The sequence below is a fragment of the Schistocerca serialis genome, chromosome 1 (assembly GCF_023864345.2).
Source record: "Schistocerca serialis cubense isolate TAMUIC-IGC-003099 chromosome 1, iqSchSeri2.2, whole genome shotgun sequence".
Lineage (NCBI taxonomy): Eukaryota > Metazoa > Arthropoda > Insecta > Orthoptera > Acrididae > Schistocerca > Schistocerca serialis.
Window position 1 is genome coordinate 137,540,680 of NC_064638.1, and position 6,532 is coordinate 137,547,211.

General features: G+C 45.0%; 1 pseudogene; it reads left to right on the forward strand.

Annotated features, from left to right (window-relative positions):
• Positions 1–299: 299 nt before the first annotated feature.
• LOC126426886 (5S ribosomal RNA) lies at positions 300–417 on the forward strand (annotated as a pseudogene).
• The last annotated feature ends 6,115 nt before the right edge of the window (positions 418–6,532 follow it).

The following is a 6,532-nucleotide window of genomic DNA, read 5'->3' on the forward strand; positions in this document are numbered from 1 at the left end:
ACCCTATTAAGAACCATACCCCGCCTTCTGTGATGTCAAGGGCAGCATCATGAATCGGGATGACTTCAGTGTAAGTAATGTATTTGAATCAAATCGTCATTTTTGGTCGTGTCATTACGTATTTGTTTCGGTTACCTTCTGTACTATATTGTAACAGTTACTTCTACGCATGGTCAAAGTTTCATCGAGCTATATTACTTGGCAGTGACACATAACGCGAAATTTACTTCGGTACTCAAGTTTTGTACACGAGCGTATCTTACGTGTATGGTTTTACTTGAGTATTAAGATATGAACGTGCCAACAGCCTTGCCGCAGCGGTAACACCGGTTCCCGTCAGATCACCGAAGTTAAGCGCTGTCGGGCTGGGCTAGCACATGGATGGGTGCCCATCCGATCTGCCGAGCGCTGTTGGCAAGCGGGATGCACTCAGCCCTTGTGAAGCAAACTCAGGAGCTACTTGATTGATAAGTAGCGGCCGGGAGAGCGGTGTGCTGACCACATGCCCCTCCATATCCGCATCCAGTGGCGCCTGTGGGATGAGGATTACACGGCGGCCGGTCGGTAACGGTTGGGCCTTCAAGGACTCTTCGGGAGGAGTTTAGTTTTAGTTTTGTTAAGATATGAACAATTTGTGTGTGTGTGTGTGTGTGTGTGTGTGTGTGTGCTTGTGCGTCAGTGTTAGAAAATTATAAATAAGTAAACCTGATATCAAACCGAAGGTTGCTTTGACCACGGGAGTGTCATAGGTGAAATAAGCAACAAGTTAGAGAAAAAGTACTAACATGAACTGAAGATTTGATTCCTGACCTTAGGATTCGTAGATTGGCAGCCGACCCGCTCAGCAAAGTGACTATAGTGTGAGAAGATTACATGAGAAATTTCAGATGATTGGACGTTAGGATTTCGTGAACTGTGCGGATAACTATCGCAAATGAAAACTGTTTATCGATGGTTGTACACTCTCCAACGCATTCATGGCCGACAAGTGTGTGTGTGTGTGTGTGTGAGAGAGAGAGAGAGAGAGAGAGAGAGAGAGAGAGAGAGAGAGTACATGATAATCACGAGCTTCGTCCAACAAGCAATATTCAGCTGAATTCACTCATTGGTGTTATATCGCGTACAAATACTAAATTGCGGAAATGTTGATCGCTACATTCCACCCGCTGTTCTAAATAGTCCCAGACATTTACTATCGGATTAAGGTGGGATGGTTAAGCGGGGCACAGGGGCAAAAGCTTGTCTGAGTGTTCGTCAAACCAGGAACCTAACGCGTGGCAGCCTGTTGTCATCTTGAAACACGGGAGTGTCCGATACATACTCACCATGAAGTTGTAGAGGAAAGGGTAACACTCGGTCACAAAGGATGTTAGAAGAAATATCCTGGTTCGTGGTGACGGGAACCCGAATGAGTGGGCACAACTCATGGTACGAAAAGCAGCCCCTAAACATCACAGTATGACCTCCAGCCCGATCTAGAGCCTCTAACCACTGCAGGTTAAACTTACTGAGCCGTCACTACATCGAGTCGCTCCCAAAAAAAAAAAATAAAAAATAAAAAAAAATAAATAAATAAAAAAAACGCGACTTGCCGACCACACAACACGTCTCAAGCCAGCTGTTTCCCAAATTATTTGCTGTTCGCCCCCTTGAAGACGTGTAACTTTCATGTACCGCTGTGAGCCTTTTGTTAGGTACTCGATCCTACTCGACTCCAAATGTCAATTCCATTTTTCCCCTCACTACGTTCGCTCCAAAACTGGTTAATAGGCCTGCTCCGAAACTGGTTAATAGGCGTGCATATACTGACAGCAACAATTCCTGTTTGGTTAGAAGTCTCACGTCTTTGACAAGACGATGCATTTGTTTCCAGTCCCTGTAGGTTATGATTGTTTTACCATCATTGTTCTTACGCCGTGTAACATAGATGCGTGCGGCACGCCATTCTTTGTAGGCACCTTGGCCAGTTCGCACTGATACACCAGTAAATCAGGATACTTTATTGACGACGCAGTCTTTGGCATGTCCTAACACACAGCATCCTGTATTTCCTCTGTTCTGCCACGTCTTTGTGTTGATCCCTCCATTCCACATAACAGTCTGGCACATACACAACAGTTCAGTGCCATGACTTACGACAGCAATGGAGGGTTACATGACAGCCTGGAACCACTTCTACACCATCTACTGTGGTTCAAAGACCCTAGTGTACTCCTTGAGGGGGCCAGTAAAATTTTGCCTGGTGTCCTTATGTACGAAGGGTGTTCAATAAGTAAGGCACCACATTTTTTTCTGGAAGCAGATTGGTTTTATTCGGGAGTCAAATACACCACATGATTCCCCCCTCTTTTTGCTACAAAACCCTATTTTTCAATCTGGCCTCGATTGAATGCGACGACCATACGACACCTTACTGGGAGAGCCGGTGTGCCTGCATGGTACCACTCTAGTAGTCGACGTCGGAGCCAGCGGCTTGCTTCATGGGACTTAACATCTGAGGTCATCAGTCCCCTAGAACTTAGAACTACTTAAATCTAACTAACCTAAAGACATCACACACATCCATGCCCGAGGCAGGATTCGAACCTGCGACCGTAGCGATCGCGCGGTTCCAGACTGTAGCGCCTAGAACCGCTCGGCCACTCCGGCCGGCCATCAATAACCTTCCCATCATAAACGTACTGCTTCCTGCAGAGTGCATCCTTCATTGGGCCAGACAGATGGAGCTCGGAAGGTGCGCGATCCGGGCTGTAGGGTGAATGAGGAAGCACAATCCAACGAAATTTGGTTAGCTTCTCGTGTATGGACAGACTTGGCGGAAGTCTTACATTTTTGTGGTGACAAACAGGTTGAAGTCGTTTCTTCAATTTCCTGAGGGTAGCACAATACATTTCACAGTCGATCGTTGCACCATAACGGAGGACATCTGACGGATTATCGCCTTCACAGTCCCAGAAGACCGTCGCCATGACTTGATCGGCTGCGGGTGCGACTTTGATCTTTTTCTTCAGAGGAAAGGCGGTGTGGCATCACTGCATGGATTGTCATTCTGCTTGCGGTTCGAAGTGATGAACCCATGTTCCATCGCCTGTGACGAAGTTCGACAAAAAATTGTCACGTTCAGCCTCATAACGCGCTAGCAATTCCGCAAGGATGGTCTGGTCTTCCATTAGGCGGCGAGGAACCCAGCTCGGGCACACGCCTTGAGTATCGCAACTGGTGGGCAAGTGTGTCAGCACTACCAAGAGAGACGTCCAGAATGCAGCGATGTGTTTGTTTCTGGATCGTCGATCACCGCGAATGAGAGTTTCCGAACGTTCTAAGATTGCAGCAGTCACAGAACTGTGCCGCCGGCCGGTGTGCGAGAGGTTTGCGCGACCTTGTTGCGATAATGACATACACCTCGCCCAAGGACTCACTGTGCTTTCTTTCACTGCCAGGTCTCATAGACATTCTGCAAGCGCCTATGAATATCTGCGATGCTATGGCTTTCCGCCAAAAGAAAGTCAATGACACACTCCTGTTTGGAACGTACATCCGTTACAGACGTCACTTTGGAGGCTACATATAGTGCCGAACTTCATGAAAATTAGGAACTGAAGCTGGGATATTCCACAACGGCCCACAATAAATTTCGCATTTTTTTCAGCGGAAACTGGCCGAGGAAAAAAATGTGTTAAATGTGTTCCAATACTTATCGAACGTCCCTCGTACTATACACATAATGCACAGAGAAAAGAGGCAGGCTGATTGAGGGGAAAGAATCATTGTATCGATTGACCTGGTGGACTTCACATCGAGTTGGAAAGCCGTAGCTGTGAGAGGAGTAGGTGACACAAAGAACGCAAGACACGAGCCACGGCAGGAGCGCCGGGCCCGCATCCTCTCTTGTGTGGCCTCCCTTTGTGCGAGCATCCGCCAGCCGGCGCATTGTTCTGCAACCAATACCGGACCACCATACACTCCCACGCATCTGCTCGTGGCCGGCGCGGCCAGCTGAAAGCGGAAAATGTTTGACCCCGACATTCCCGGCCGAGCTGCTCGCCAATGCTGACTTCCACCTATTTTGGTTTCAGCTTTGTGTACTCTCGACATACAGTCGAAACTTTCACATCTTCAATTATAACTACGACGTTTATTGACACAAGCCACACCTTGCGTCGAGGATGTTAATTACATATTAATTTCATGTTGTTATGTTAGCCACGCGCTGACGGGTTGCATAATGATGATTACTCGTAGATGTGACGTGTACAACTCATACCTCGTGATATACACCACATGGTGTCTACTGACTAAGTAGACAAATAAGGGGAGGCAAGTGCTTTAGAAGTAATGGATAATCGATATAACAGGATCCAGTCTAATAAGAGGGGCCATCAATAATAATATAAGTCTTTTCCTGCTCGTGCAATTTTTGTCGTTTAACATGTTGTTGTTGTGGTCTTCAGTCCTGAGACTGGTTTGATGCAGCTCACCATGCTACTCTATCCTGTGCAAGATTCTTCATCTCCCAGTACTTACTGCAACCTATGTCCTTCTGAATCTGCTTAGTGTATTCATCTCTTGGTCTCCCTCTACGATTTTTACCCTCCACACTGCCCTCCAATGCTAAATTTGTGATCCCTTGATTCCTCAGAACATGTCCTACCAATCGGTCCCTTCTTCTTGTCAAGTTGTGCCACAAACTCCACTTCTCCCCAATTCTATTCAATACCTCCTCATTAGTTATGTGATCTACCCATCTAATCTTCAGCATTCTTCTGTAGCACCACATTTCTAAAGCTTCTATTATCTTCTTGTCCAAACTATTTATCGTCCATGTTTCACTTCCATACATGGCTGCACTCCATACAAATACTTTCAGAAACGACTTTCTGACACTTAAATCTATACTCGATATTAACAAATTTCTCTTCTTCAGAAACGCTTTTCTTGCCATTGCCAGTCTACATTTTATATCCTTTCTACTTCGACCATCATCAGTTATTTTGCTCCCCAAATAGCAAAACTCCTTTACTACTTTAAGTGTCTCATTTCCTAATCTAATTCCCTCAGCATTACCCGACTACATTCCATTATCTTCGTTTTGCTTTTGTTGACGTTCATCTAATGTTCTCCTTTCAAGGCACTGTCCATTCCATTCAACTGCTCTTCCAAGCCCTTTGCTGTCTCTGACAGAATTACAATGTCATCGGCGAACCTCAAAGTTTTTATTTCTTCTCCATGGATTTTAGTACCTACTCCGAACTTTTCTTTTGTTTCCTTTCCTGCTTACTCAATATAAAGATTGAATAACATCAGGGAGAGGCTACAACCCAGTCTCACTCCCATCCTAACCACTGCTTCCCTTCCATGCCCCTCGACTCTTATAACTGCCATCTGGTTTCTGTACAAATTGTAAATAGCCTTTCGCTCCCTGTATTTTACCCCTGCCACCTTTAGAATTTGAAAGAGAGTATTCCAGTCAACATTGTCAAAAGCTTTCTCTAAGTCTACAAATGCTAGAAACGTAGGTTTGCCTTTCCTTAATCTTTCTTCTAAGATAAGTCATAAGGTCAGTATTGCCTCATGTGTTCCAACATTTCTGCGGAATCCAAACTCATCTTCCCCAAGGTTGGCTTCTACTAGTTTTTCCATTCGTCCGTAAAGAATTCGCGTTAGTATTTTGCAGCTGTGGCTTATTAAACTGATTGTTCGGTAATTTTCACATCTGTCAACACCTGCTTTCTTTGGGATTGGAATTATTATATTCTTCTTAAAGTCTGAGGGTATTTCGCCTGTCTCATACATCTTGCTCACCAGATGGTAGAGTTTTGTCAGGACTGGCTCTCCCAAGGCCGTCAGTAGTTCTAATGGAATGTTGTCTACTCCCGGGGCCTTGTTTCAACTTAGGTCTTTCAGTGCTCTGTCAGACTCTTCACGCGGTATTGTATCTCCCATTTCGTCTTCATCTACATTCTCTTCCATTTCCTGAATATTGTCCTCAAGTACGTCGCCCTTGTATGGACCTTCTATATACTCCTTCCACCTTTCTGCTTTCCCTTCTTTGCTTAGAACTGGGTTCCCATCTGAGCTCTTGATATTCATACAAGTGGTTCTCTTTTCGCCAAAGGTCTCTTTAATTTTCCTGTAGGCAGTATCTATCTTATCCCTAGTGAGATAAGCCTCTACATCTTTACATTTGTCCTCTTGCCATCCCTGCTTAGCCATTTTGCACTTCCTGTCGATCTCACTTTTGAGACGTTTGTATTCCTTTTTGCCTGCTTCATTTACTGCATTTTTATATTTTCTCCTTTCATCAATTAAATTCAATATTTCTGCTGTTACCCAAGGATTTCTACCAGCCCTCGTCTTTTTACCTACTTGATCCTCTGCTGCCTTTACTACTTCATCCCTCAGAGCTACCCATTCTTCTTCTACTGTATTTCTTTCCCCCATTTGTGACAATTGTTCCCTTATGCTCTCCCTGAAACTCTGTACAACCTCTGGTCTAATCAGTTTGTCCAGATCCCATCTCCTTAAATTCCCA